The 14,560-nt window shown below is 37.2% G+C and overlaps 1 long non-coding RNA gene across 1 annotated transcript; it reads left to right on the plus strand.

The window, feature by feature from the left end:
* The first annotated feature begins 2,011 nt into the window (after positions 1–2,011).
* LOC141491732 (uncharacterized) lies at positions 2,012–11,932 on the plus strand. The gene is made up of 4 exons (XR_012469734.1): positions 2,012–2,128; positions 8,536–8,620; positions 11,578–11,614; positions 11,872–11,932. It is a non-coding gene; the product is annotated as an uncharacterized LOC141491732 (long non-coding RNA).
* The last annotated feature ends 2,628 nt before the right edge of the window (positions 11,933–14,560 follow it).

Genomic DNA, 14,560 nt, shown 5'->3' on the forward strand with positions numbered 1-14,560 from the left:
TGTGCCTCTGTTTTACAGATGAGAAACTGAGGCAAATAAGTGTTAAATAACTTGTCCAGGGTCATATGGTTAGTAAGTATCTGAGGTCAAATTTGAATTCAGATATTCTTGATTCAGGTATTAGTGGTCTATCCACTGCACCATTCAACTGCCCCCTATATTCAACATAGTGACCACCAAACAATCTTTGTTTCTATTCTAGTGTAGCACTGTCCCTGGGCTACCTCCTCAATCTAGAAATCCCAAGTTGAAAGTTGGGTTCTCAGTGGGGTGACTGAGATTTCAAAGGGTACCCTATGGATGCCCATTCCTACAATTATAATTCCTAAAGTCCCTCCCCATGTTTCCCCACCATGTGCCTCCTATCTGCATTCAGTCAGTAACACAATTAATTCAAAGCAAAAAAATTTGCTAGATGGCATAGTAAGAATAGAAGTTACATAGTATTGCCTCATCATACCAAGGCTCATTCTTTCACAAATATGTATAGCATCTATGAAAAGAGTAGGCGTCATTTTCTTGGCAAACAGTGGTAGTGCAGCACATTTGTAGGGAACTAATTACATATGCATATATAGTCAATACTTCTGTAATATATATATATATATGTATATATATACATATATATATATATATATATATAAAAAATTAAACAGGAGAAGGAATTTAAACTCTTAACTATATTGTTGCTATGCTTTCATTTCGCCAAGGATACTTAGCACTCGGGTACTGCAAGGTCATAATGTCCTTTTTTCTCATTGTGAAATCCTCATGCCCCTCCCCCTGGGCATGTCTATGCTAGATAAAAAGGGTCCTTAAGCTAGGCTCCTTGATTCTTTTTTTCAGTAGGTCAGCTTGAGATTCTAAAGACCTATTATTAGCATGGGATATAAGAAAAATTATTTGTCCCACACAAAATAGTACTTTTCTTTTCTGGGAAAAGTGTTATGAGCAGGTTTTTGTTCAGGTTAAATCTTAGGCTTTTGACAGCTTATATCTCTACTAAAGAAAGGGAGAGGAAATTATATTCCTTGTAATGATGTGCTAGTGTGGAGTGTTTCTTTTGCTAGTAACCTTTATTTGTCATTATTAGGCAGTATTTTAAAGTCAAGATGAAAGTACCTTTTTCCTTCTTGAAGAAAAATATATTTTCATTCATTTCATTTTTATTTATTTTCTTGAGTTTTATCTTCAAAATATGCTTAGTTTTCCTATGACATGCAAATTAGAATGTCCTTTTTTGACTATTCCAATTCAATGAGCTAAAATTCAACAAACATTTAATAAATGTTGACTGCAAGTTTGGAGTTTTTCTACTCAACTATACTTGAACATGTTATAGGTAACAGCTGGTACTCAGTTTCATTTTCTCTATTTGCGATGAGGGGAAGATAAAGTTTGTTCATTTTCAAACATGTCCAATTCATGGTTAGTAGATGAATTGACTTAAGTGAGGCAGAGCTGCACCAAGCCTTCAGCCTTACTCTCTCTCTCTCTCTCTCTCTCTTACAAAGTCTTAAAAGTCCAATGGCAGAGTAAAATTCAAGATGACTGTTGATGACCTTGGGTGCACTGGATGACCTTGGCAAGTCTTTGATGTCTGCTTTTGTGTCCTTTGGAACAAATTAATCTAATCTGGTTTAGATGATCTGCTGAGATGGTTTTACCAGGGTGTATCCACTGCTCATGTTATAGCTTTTTGGAGTCATTTCACCCTTATTCCACTTGGCTCCTATAAGGAAAAAATGGAACATAATGAATAATTAATGATATTAAGGGGTAAATTTTATAATAAGGAAGGCAAAAACCTTTTTGTTTAAAACTGACTTGTCACTTGGGAAAGAAAGAAACAAATCAGTTAGTTGGTTATTAGATATGGCAGAGCTTGAAATGTTCTTTTTTGAAATGTTTAATTTGTTTCTTTTCCTCATTTTCTTCTTTTGACCCTACTCTGTCCTTCCTATTGGAAAGCACAGATTTGGATCAACTGTCATGGTCTGTCTATACTTGACCCACAGGAGAACAAAAGTCCTTTTGTATTCTACTGAGAGTTGAGAAATCTATGAGGAATGCATCCTCTCAGTGGACCCAACTGACTCTAGGACATATATCAATTATCTTCTTTCAGGTAATCATGTATCTTTTACTTTAAGATTAATCTTAAGTATTTAACTTACATTATGTTGATTTTTTGGATATATTTGTGTACCTGTGGCTGAGAGAGTAATCTCTCCTTGATAGTTCATATGTTTCATAATTCCTGTTAAAGGCTTTTTTTCCTCCCCTTCGCCAAATATGTGTGTACTGCATCATTTGCAAGATAATTATTATAATGAGGTATAAGTGAATTTGGGGGAAAATCAGACAGTATCATTAAGATATGTATATTATATATATAAAATATATAATAAGCATTGGTATAAAGTCCCCTTCCAATTCTAAGTATATGATTCTAGTCTAGAAAAATAGTGATCTAAAAATAAATGGATTATATTAATATATGACTTTTATATAATTTTAATATGATACTGTATATAATTTTTAAAAGTTTCCTTACAACAACCTTGTGAGGTAGGTGGGAAGTTATTTAGCTCTCCCAGAATCACACAGCTAGTCAGAGTCCAAGCTGAGACCTTGTTCTACCTTTTCTGATACCAAGACCATTGTGCTTTCTGTGATATCTTGCTTCTAAGCTACCATCCTTTCTCTCCATTAAGTGGTGGATTTATTTGACATGAACACAAACATATAATGCAGGTAAGAAAATAGTTAACTATAAAAGTGAGATCAAAGAAAGTGATATAAGAAATTTCAGAAACAAGGAATTTCATTAAGGGATACAAGAGAAGGCTTCAAGAAGGAGATGACTTGAGAGTTTAGGAGAGGAAGAAGAAAGAAAGAAATGAATAATAGGTGAAAATTGGTCTATAAAGCTGATACAAAATTCAATTCAATTTAACTTTTCAAGGATGTATTAAGTATGCAGGAGGTACAGATGTCTCTGCCAGATACTGGAGTAGGAAATAAGGATCAAAGATAAGTAAGATAGAATTCTTCTCTTTATGAATCTTACATCCCAGTAGGGGAACCCAACACATATGCAGATGACCATAAAAAAAAATGAACATCAGTAGCTTAGGGAAGTGCAAGCAAACTGGTATTGTTCCATGGAGGCACATTATAGGAAAGCCCAAAGAATACCATGCTTTAAAGTGCATCTGGGTTCAAGTCAGGTGTGTGCTGGAATCATTTCTAAGACTGTTAAATTTTCATTAAGAATGTTTGCAACTTGAAAAACAAAAGAGCTACAAATCAGATTTTCATTCATTGACTAGACTCAAAAAAGTGTTAATAGGGGCGGCTAGGTGGCCTAGCGGATAAAGCACCGGCCTTGGAGTCAGGAGTACCTGGGTTCAAATCCGGTCTCAGACACTTAATAATTACCTAGCTGTGTGGCCTTGGGCAAGCCACTTAACCCCATTTCCCTTGCAAAAATCTAAAAAACAAAAACAAAAATGTGTTAATAATGCAGATTAAATTTTAAAATATACTTCCCCCCCAACAAGAGATGGTTGTAAAATATTTACTAGCATACCCTGAGTTCAAGTTCTGTCTCTCCCATTTACTGGATAGCTTATTTTTCATTTTTTTAAGACTCAGTTTCCTCATCTGTAAAATGGAGATAAAGATAATATTTGTTAGGTAATCACAAACTCTCTGGAGTTTCAATTTCATCATCTATAAAATGAGAATAATAGTAATTTCCTTATATGCAGGTAATGATATTCACCTCAAAACATTGTTAATAATAATTACATAGCACCTTTAAGTCTGAAAAACTTTACGTGCATTATGTCATTTAATCCTTACAGCAGACTTATGAGAAAATCTTCTTAATCTTCTCCTTTCCTTCTCACCCCTCTCTTCCTTCTCCTCTTCCCCCTCTTTTCTCCTCTTGCTTTTTTTCTTCTCCTCCTTCTGCTCTTTCAAAAGTGACACTATGAGAAGTTTAGTCACTGTACAAGATACATGCAATGCATAAGTGTCTGAGTTGCTTTTCAAATCCAGGTCTTCCTGATTCTAAGGCTGACTTTCTATCCATTCTACTCTGGGATGCCTCTCAAAGTACTTTGTATACCTTTGATCATTATGCAAACGTGAGTTTTTTGTTGTAATTAAAAACTAGTATGATCCAAGTTCATTGCCACCATGGGATGAAAGAGAAACACCCTGGACTTCTTTCTGAATTTTCAGTGCCTGGAGAGTACTAGACCATATTTGGCTGATTGTAGGTGCTCACCAAATAACCATTGGCTGCCCGATTCAAACTATAACAGGGGAGAGCTCTCCTGAGCCTCAGTCAATGCTTTGAAGACTAAACAATTATTCTATATGCTCATAAGAGCTTCCAAGTATGGATAAAAGGCCATCCAGGTACCTCTGAGGGAAGCATTTTGTCCCCTTTACGTCAAGATTTATTTTTCTAAACCTCCAGGCTCTGTTCCAATTAGTTACATTATACCAGCTTAACATCACACTAGAGGAGTATATCTTGTACTCGCAAATATATTTCATATGATAATGCCATCAACTCTCATAGCTGTGAAGAAGCTATTTGCTTTTTCCCCCTCCCTGTCTCTGTCTTTTTAATTTCATTATGATTTCTAAAAATTCCCTGATAGCGTTACAGCTGCTCCACAGTTAATAGCCTTGAAATAGAAATGTGTTACTTTGCTTAGCAAGAGACATCTGCATACTGTAGAAAAACAGAATCATTTGAAGTGATTAATACAGGAAGATGGTTATTCGTATTTTAAACGCATGTTGCCTAGCTCAAATATGTTTGCCTTCCAGCCATTTTTAGTTATGTTCTTCTGATCTATGTTCGAAATCTGTGATGCTTTTAGGATCTACATAAAAAATGAATGTTTGCCAGGCAACCCAACGCCTCCTGCTGCTTGTTGGCTCCATGGTGGTTGGGGCGTTTTTTGTGTTTAGTGTTTTTTTCCCTTTTTGAATGTCACAAACAGAGCTTTTGATATGGTACCCATGGGACTCTTTATCCAGGGTGATGTAAATAACTACTCCCAGTGTTGAGGCCCACCACCATCTTTGATCACATCATCTTGAAATTTGCCCTTGAAAGGAACAAGGGACCGACTTCATGTTCATGTTAGGAGAGCACGTACTCTATTTGAGAATGTCAAGGTATATAAGCCCTGGGAGAGCAATAGAGCAGGTTCAAAAGTTTGCAGATAGATAGATTATTGCAACCTTAGAAATTACAATGAGGCAGCCCATATATGCCTCCTCTCTTCTAGTAATCTTGAAAATCTATTGCTTATATCATAAATCTCTCTCCTTAAGCATCTCACTCTATAACTGCTTCACTATTATTCCATCTCTGTCTTGAGATTAACATGTTGCTACTGACCTCATCTGAGGACATGATGAAAACCAACCTGGTGGTCATAATATTAGACTTCTATTCTTCAATAGAAGGGGCTATTATTCAATAGCCCCTTGAAATAAAGAGGTAGGATTTATATGGTATTCAAAGTTTTGCCAAGTGTTTCATATTTGTTAATTCATTTGATCCTCATAACAACCTTTGGAGGTAGTTACTGTTATTATCCTCATTTTACCAAAGAGGAAACTGAGGCAAACAGAGTTTAAATGACTTGCTTAGAGTCACTCAGGAAGTGTTCTAACTCCAATCCAGAGCTCTATCTACTGCATCTCTTAAGTGCCCTGCAATTCCATTAAAAAGTTGCGTTTGTGCTACTGGGTTTCCCCTAACGCCAAACCACATAATGAGGTAGTAAGAAGAAGGATGAGATGTTTATTATATGATCACACAGTTAATTTTTCAGGGACAGGGTTCAAACCCAGTCTTTCTGACTCCAAGTCCAGGATTAGGCCATGTTCTACCTCCCATAGATCCTAAATGTCGGTGGGGATGGATTGGGGAAATCCCTTCCATTCTACTTTTTCTCCCTAGTTCATTCCCATAGAGGCAACTGATACAGATTTCCTTGACTTGAGACTGGGGAGGAATATCCCACCTTGGCCTTGTCCATGTAATTCTATCACACTTCTTGGGATGAAGTAGGAATTTTCTGTTAAGTGACCAATAACATTGTCTTCAGAAATCAGTGGTCCTGGGTTCAAATCCTTTCTCTGATATTCACTATCTATATGATTATAGTATATTGTGACATGCATAAAATAAAAGATTAAGTACTTAATCTACATGGATCTCAGTTTCCTCAGCTATAAAATTAACTAAAAGAACTTTGCAATTCCTTCTGGTTCTAGACTATGTTATAATTGTTGTTCACTCATGTCCAACTCTGTGATCCCATTTGTGGTCTTTCTTGGCAGAGATATGAGTAGGTTTCCCACTTCCTTCTCCAGCTCATTTTATAAATGAGGAAACTGAGGTAAATAAGATTAAATGACTTTCCCAGGGGTATATACCCAGTGAGTGTCTGAGGCCATACTCATGAAGGTGTGTCTTCCTGACTGCTATTCTGGCACTCTATTCATTGCACTGCTTAGGTTTTTTTCTAAAATTACCCTCTCTCTCCTGGATTCTAGGATGAAGAATAAGGTTATCCAGCTTAGGTTGAGGCTCACCAAAAGCTATTCCTGTTTCAGTATCTGATTTCAGCCTCAGAGAACAGACGGTTTCACATATATTGGACAGCTGATTGAGCAAGCTATGACCATTAATTTATCTCATTTTATTAAGGAAATAAACCTAAGGGTGCCTGCTGAGCCTCCATTGGTGTGGAGTTGGCAAATTCAATATCCCTAATTTTTATGAGCATTAAAGATGTTCACATGCAGGAGACATTTTTGGTTTCCCTCAGTGGCACCTCTTGGTATATTTCCACAATATCCTTTATTGTGTACAATATAATAGATGCGGAATTGTATACTGTATTCTAACTCTAAGCTTGGTTATACTTACTTAGTGCAATAATAATTTCCTGTGATTTATAATGATGTCTCTTTATTAATGCTCTTGGATTATATAGTATATCACTACATTCCATTTCCCTTCTGGTGGTTTTTTCCCCCTTCTCAGCTTTATTAGTTTACATTCCCTTATGGTGAATTATTCAAGCCAATATCTGCTCTTGGCTGGTCACACCAGCCTCCTTTAAATGGCATTTCCTCCTTTCTCTGCACTGCTGGCCCAGTTTGGGCAGACTCCTGCTGTTGGTCAAGCTGTATTGGTTTATGAAGATTAAGAACCATATCACTCTTTATCTCTGAATAGCAACCTTACTACAATGAGTACAGGAAGTCACACTTTTGATGAGAGGTCACAGAGGATTATAGGCTTGTATAGAGTCTAAAAACAACTGCTGTTGCACTCAGGGTACCCACACATCATTCCTTGTTTTGTACCCAGCTATACTCATATATACTAGCTTCTTTTCTGGAGACTCCTGCTTTCTTTAAAGGGGAAATAAACTTCCATTTCTCACCTCTAGTAGCTTGTCACCCTCATCTACATTAGACTTCTGGTCCTGGTCTAAGGATCCCCCTCCTCAAAAGGGGGGTGTAGAAAAACCCAATATACGAGCATGAATTAGGTGTGGAAGGAATTCCTTATTTCCACAAATACTTGGGAATACAAAGCACAAAAGAACCTTAGTATGCATTCAAATGATTATAACAGAATATGGCAATTTTTAACACTAGTATAATAAAATAGGAGGTCTACATCCAAGATTTTTGAGGACTTGAAATATTTTTACAAAGCTGTTAGTCATTCCACATTTTACCTCTACTAAACACAATTCAATCAAATGCCAATTTGATTCTTCTCTTTAGTGGTCCCATCTTTCTTAAATACTTATTCTTCCATTGCCACAGGGCCACTTCTGCTGCTTCTTAGATGCTATGTTGGGAAGATGATCATAGTGATGAATTCTGAGGCTTCCCTATGCCATCAGCCACTGACACCCAAGGGGTCCGCTTTGCCATACCAGGAGGAGATGCTTTTGCTGCAACTCTAGCGTTTCAGATTTTTTGAGTTCTCACAAGACCTTGCATTAACAACAACAGGAAAAAAGGATGATTTTATTTCAGGAACCTTTTCTAGGCATAGTACATGCTCATGGTTTGTGATGCAGTAAGGTGAAGACACACCCAATTGGTCCCTGGCACAACTCAGAGAAAAATTCTCATGTTTGAGTTTGGAAGGATGAGAGGTAGATCATTCCTTTAAAATATTAGTGAAGTTTTAATTCATTGACCAATTAGTGTTATCAATCCAGGGATAAATCTTATACATAGAAATTGTATGCCTTTCTTCTCCAGTTTCAGTGTGGTTATCTGGACCAAATGAACATGCTCCATGGTATGGTACACTACATGGCTCACTACAACAGAATCACAGATTTTAAAAGAGGAAGTGACTTTATAGGGTTGTGTGGGATAAAGTTTTGAGATTTCTTCAGTAAAATATTATAGATTGAATTTGGTTAACTATGTGCCCCTCCTCCCTTGATAAAGCAGACTTCTGGGATATTGTTGAAGAGTCAACTGACTTCATCTTATCTGTTGATGTCTGGAGAATCATTCAATTCCTGGGACTAAAGAGGTAATATGGTTTTGGTTTGAAATTTTATGTTCTTTTCCCTAGATTAGTTTGCTTTGTTTCAATTCTATGCCCCTTTCCCTAGGGTAGTTTTCATGTTTAGATTGTAAGACCACATTCCTCATTAAGAGGGTGGGTCAGTTGGTCGGGGGGAGTGGAGTTAGGATAAATGTGATTCTTGGGCCTTTTGCTTTTGCTTCAATCTCTCTAATTGATTGTGACCCATTTCTCAAGAAACGAATAAAGCCTTCTCTTCATACCTTGAGAGATCTCCAAAATTTATTTAAGTGGCATTTGTCCCACACAGTTTGGGGGCTTGTAACTGGGATAGCATGCCCATTGGGGACCTCAGCTTCTCAGACCCTGGCAAAACAGCACTGCTGCCACAAATTATGGTAGTTTGTCATTTTCTGGGAAGCCTTGGTCTCCCCTCTGTGCAAATGACCCGAAGTGGAGAGACTTGATAGGAAGAGAATAGCAAATCCATGGCAGGAACCTGACATCAGTGAGGACAAAGAACAGTCTTTAAAGCTCTATGCATAGAGACCCAGAAGAAGGTAAGCCTAGACCTTGGAATCTGAGGGCACTAGATTTCTGGAGGGTCCATTTGGGTGAGTGAGGGTTGGGGTGATCCTTTCCAGTTTGGGACTAAGGGACTGGATCTAAGGACACTTGATCCTGAGAGGTCTCTGTCAATATTTAAATTGGGAAGGACCCTGTCCTAAGCCTTCCACTGTAGCAAATCAGGTAAATAAGACTAAAATATAAAGGAAATGTAAGAAGAAAATGATTAACTATTGTAATGAATTTGGTCTGCCTTTGGGAGGGAGAGCCCCTCTCTGTATTCCTGAGATATAAGGAATTTGCCATTGGCCTGTGTTTTGAAATTCAGTTTGGAAAATTCTGTTGCATTTTGTTTGATCTGCGTTTGTGCCTTGTCTGTCTTTATGTGCTTAGCATGTCTATTTACTTGTGTGATTTGTTAAACAGGGAAAGGAGGAGTTGGCAAATTCCCCTAAAGAGTTCCTGGGGTAGCCTCATTTTGTTTTGGATTTTTAGGCAGTATTTGTCTAACTCTGGCTCTTCCCTTGAGCCTGCTTTCTGCCTGTGTTACAACAGATAATATGATACCTCCCTCCTCATTCCTAGGTTGTCTCTTGAGCACTTAAAGATGGATTTTTATTTTGATAAAAAAAGGAACGGATTATGGAGGCCAAACTACTCATCCTATTATTCTAACATTATGAGAAGCCCCCCCTTCCCTGTTTATGTTCCCTTCTCTTCCAAGTTCTACATGATTCTGTGGTGCTAGAATGTTTCCCCCCACTTTCTTTTAGAAAGGGACTGAGAGAGAAAATTACTTCAGGATGAATTAGTAAAATAAATGTTCAAAGGGACCTTATTTTGAAATAAAAAGAAACAGGAAAGAGATAGTGAATATTATCATAGAAAGAAATGCTATTTTAATTTTTTAAAAAAGAGGTTGTTAGAGAGTCAGATGAATCCTAAAGTATATAATGTGGTTACCAAGATATGCCAGTATAGGGGAAACTAAAGAGTTAATCTTTTCCAAGAATGATATGGTAGCAAAACTTCAGGAGTTTATCAGTTTCAATTATGGTAATGTTGGTTATTACAGAAAATTATGGGACATGTAAGGATTTAAGAATAGAAGATTAACCCCCCCCCAGAAAGGATTGTCCCTCTATAAAAGTTTTTCAGCTTTACTCTGTTTGAAGAAAGCGGGGAGGGACAGGGAATATTCTGATTAGGCTAAGGGATTTTTGGACGACTTCTTGCCTTTTCTAGGGTTTTAGCAGTTATAATCAAGAAATGCTAACTATTAAAAGATGGGGATAGAATCCTATTTGTGGTTTATATAGCTGGATAAGCTATGTGATTCTAGTTCAGAATAGTATGAATTAAAGTCAAGAGGAGCTAATGAAAAGGAATTAAGTATGGAAATGGGTTGAATCATGTAGACAGAAGGTTTGAGCAGGTCTGACTTTGTATACCACAGATAGATTTTGGGAACTTTGTAAAGTGGTTTACAAATCATTCTAAGAGGAGAAGAAAGTGGTTGTGAAGAGCCCCCCCCCCCACATGGAAATCAGCCCCTCCCTCACTGAGCCAGTGGTAGTTGTGCAGAGTTAAGGGAAGGGAGGGGGTTTCTTAAAGAGAAAAGCTGTGGTTTGGGGAGAGTTTAGAAGAGTTTAAGAAAAGAAAGAACCTTTAAGGGGAAGATTTCGAAGTTTTAGGAGGAAAGATTTTTTATCCTTATAAGTGTCTGGGGAAAGATTCCATGCTTTCTTCCTGGGTTGGGGGAAGGGGCGGTGGGTTGGACATGTGGTGGTCTCAATCCCATCCACCATCTTGTTAATACTTGAACCCTAGACTGAGTCCACCTGAGAGCCTATCTGCCCCTGGAGGGAGAGGGGATAGACAGGAGAGAAACCTTAAAGGGAAAGAGATCCTTCCATAGGTGGGATATGTGATTGGGAAAAAATATATATATCTAAGATCCAGGGGTTAAGAGACTCCTTTATTGAAAGGAAATCACATTTAATGAATATCTGCTGGCCATGTGGACTGAGTGATAACTCGAATTGTTTTTTAAAGTTTCTGAACTAGAGTTTTGGAAAGCATGCTGAGGATTTTAAAAAAGGGATACTAGTGTTGTAACATTCTGACAAAGTTTGTACAGAATGAGAGGAATTAAATAAATTAGATTGTCAAATTAGTTTGGGATTAAACTGTTTTAACACTATTGTAACTTTTGCAAGGAATTTGGGATTTTAAAACTCTATTGTACCACCTTTGGGTTAAGAAAAGTGGTACTGAGTTAACTAAGAAGAGAAATACCTAGGTTATAAGGGATGTTTACTGATTTCTTTTGGGAAAAAACTCTAATTGATTTTAATGTTAAATAATGCTAACAATTGTATTTTTATTTTGGATAGAGCTTTTGGAATGTGAGTGCTGGATTCTCTACATAAGGTACTCTAAAGTTTTTATCAAACTTATCTGTTGGGAAGTTAGTTGAGTTGTAATTACATTGGGGTTTTAAATGTGTCATGTATGATATTGGATTCTGAGAATTTAGGTAAAGAGACAAAAGTGTAAAGAACATGGAATATCCATTTTGCTCTTGTTCTAAGGGAAATGAGATGTTTAAATAAGAATCTCAATGTTTAATATATATTAACAATGTATGTTTAAAGAAGTCAAGAATGTGGACTTCTCTCTTACTGCAGACAGCTGATGGGAGCTCTGAACAAATTGCAATGGTGGGCCTTATTGTAAGGTAACTTATTGATGAATAAGATGTTTTTATCAGTTATGTGATGTTCTTTTGTAAGCACAAGGAGATTAGCTATCTACTGTGAATATGTTATTTAAATACTGTATTGTTAAAGCCTGGGATTAATGTGATTGCTTTGAAGGGCAATAAAGAAAATATGAAAAAGTATGACCCTTTCTGGGATAGATCTGTGGGTTCATGAATAATATAATATTGGAAGGATTGATTTAAAAAAATCTAGTAATTTGTGTGTTATTCTGTTACTCTTATTGCTGTTCTGTTATAATGAAATTAATAACATATGTTGGAAGTTTAAAGCTACCTTAGATGTTTTAATGCTTTTAAAGAATTCTGAAAAGTAATTTGTATGTTAGGGGGCAGCTGGGTTGCCCAGTGGTTAGAGCGCTGGCCCTGGAGTCAGGAGACCTGGGTTCAGGTCAGGCCTCAGATACTTAATGATTGTCTAGCTGTGTGACCTTGGGCAAGTCACTTAACCCCAATTGCCTTGCCAAAACAAAACTAACCATTTGTAAACTGAGGATGGCTAGTAGGTAAACAATTTTATGTATAGAAGTTTCTAGCTATATATTATATATGAATTGGGAATATTTTAGATCTATATGTATATTCCAAAGCAGTGGTTGTCTGCTTTGAAGTAAAAGCACTATATAATATAGGAAAGATAAACACAAGATAATTTGATATTTCTCTATGCAATCTCCTGGACAAAGGAGGCATTTATTTGTTGTAAGGTACAACAGACTAGAAGGAGGTTGCTCTAGCCAAGGGGAATCTGATATACCATCTTTATATACAGATAGAGTAGATATGATTTCAGACAAAGGGATATCTCTAGTAAGAGGTAGGAGACAGGCCTGTAGGCCCAGCCATAGTTAGAATACCTGGTTTTAGGCAAAGACCCAAGAAGGATACTCAGAGCTTTAGGTAGGGGTTTCATTAATTGGGACTCCATTAAGATTACAATTGGAATCTAGTGAATTACATTCACTGGAAGTTCTAACCAGGTAAAACAGCCATTTTTATCATGGGACTTTTAATTGATTTTCTCTTATGTCAGATACCAGGATGGTCAACAAAAAGAAATGCTACTGGGTAAATGTTATGTTCTTGGAGCCAAGGAAGCCAAAGATGTCAGGTGACAGGGATGGGCAGCCAAAGGGGCAACTTCTCAGTATGGCTGAGTTTGGACCCCTTTGACTTGATTTCCCCAAAATGACATTTGGATAATATCTCACCTGGAAGAATAAATCTGGCCTAAGACATTTAACTTATCCACGTGACCTACCTGGACACTGACATTCAATGCTTATATCTGTAAAGGAATTTTCCTTTAATGTCCTGGATCTTTATAGTTAGTTACTAAGCAAACTAAAAAGGTTTTAGGTGAATTGGATCTAATAGCCAGAGATAGGTTAGGTGTGTGGCTCTGATGCCTGCTATCAGCTACATGCTAAGATAGGAATTAAGTTTCCTTAGTATTTGTGTTGGAGGGGACTTTTAGGTAAGGAGAAGAATGGGAAATTCTTAGGATAATTACAGTTTCAAATTCTAGTTTAAGGAAAGGAATGTGAGTTAGATAAGTACACCAGGAAAAGGAAAATATGGGAATATTTGGGGGGAAATCATTTTGGTTAAGGATGTTTGAGTCATTGTAATGAGAACAAAGGTTAAATTGTTTTATTCTAAACCAGATGTTGGGTACTCTTAGAACAAAGATGACTGTTGAACGTATATGTTACAAGCTTGTGAGTTTGCTCATGTAGTAAAATACTAATGGAAGTTAAAAGTGTTAAAAGTAAAGTATGTATGTCAATAAGTAAGGCAGAATGTAAATTGTAATAAGCTCCAAAATCTCATTGTTTTGTGATGGAAGACATGCATTTTGAACTGAATTAAGATGTTAAGCAGTTTCTTTACCCGAAGACAAGTAGTCACCAGAGCTGGAGAGGACTTTTTGGAACAGATTCAGAGGATGCTGAAGGACATTGGATGCCTCCAAGGGAGAAGAGAAGAGAGGAGAGACACTGAATCGGTTCCATCTCTACCATCTCTCACCTCTGTGTACATTGTTTATCTGTAACTTCTCCTTGACTCTGTAAGGATGGCACCCCTACTTATGCCCTTCTTCTTATGGAAAGGAAGAGGGGAGGCAGGGTGAAAATGTTCTCCATTGAGAGAGAGAGAGAGATTAGTGGGTGGCAGTACCCCTGGGTCTGACCTAGATTCTCAGTACCTGATCAGAGGTGCACTGTGGCACAGGATTCTGATCCAGAGGAGAGAAACACCAGTGGCATATGACCGAGTCAGTTCAGAGTGACTATTGTTTATAACTGACTGGCCAGAATATTTACCCTGGGGGCAGAATATGTCTGACTATGTCCAGAAGCAGGGTACATATATTCTGGATTGGACAACTTAGAGATAGGTGGCCTCAGACTCATGTGAGATTAATGATGGTATCTGGATCCTTTTGTAAAGATGTGCAAACTGGGGCATTTATTAAGGGAAACTGATTATGAGTTAGTATGGACTTGCAAGGAAAGTGCAGAAATGGTCATTTGCAAGAAAAATAATTTAAGGAACATCACTAGGTATATTAGCTATTCTTGAGGTTAATCCAA

This window comes from Macrotis lagotis, chromosome 6 (assembly GCF_037893015.1).
Source record: "Macrotis lagotis isolate mMagLag1 chromosome 6, bilby.v1.9.chrom.fasta, whole genome shotgun sequence".
In the NCBI taxonomy this organism is placed as follows: domain Eukaryota; kingdom Metazoa; phylum Chordata; class Mammalia; order Peramelemorphia; family Peramelidae; genus Macrotis; species Macrotis lagotis.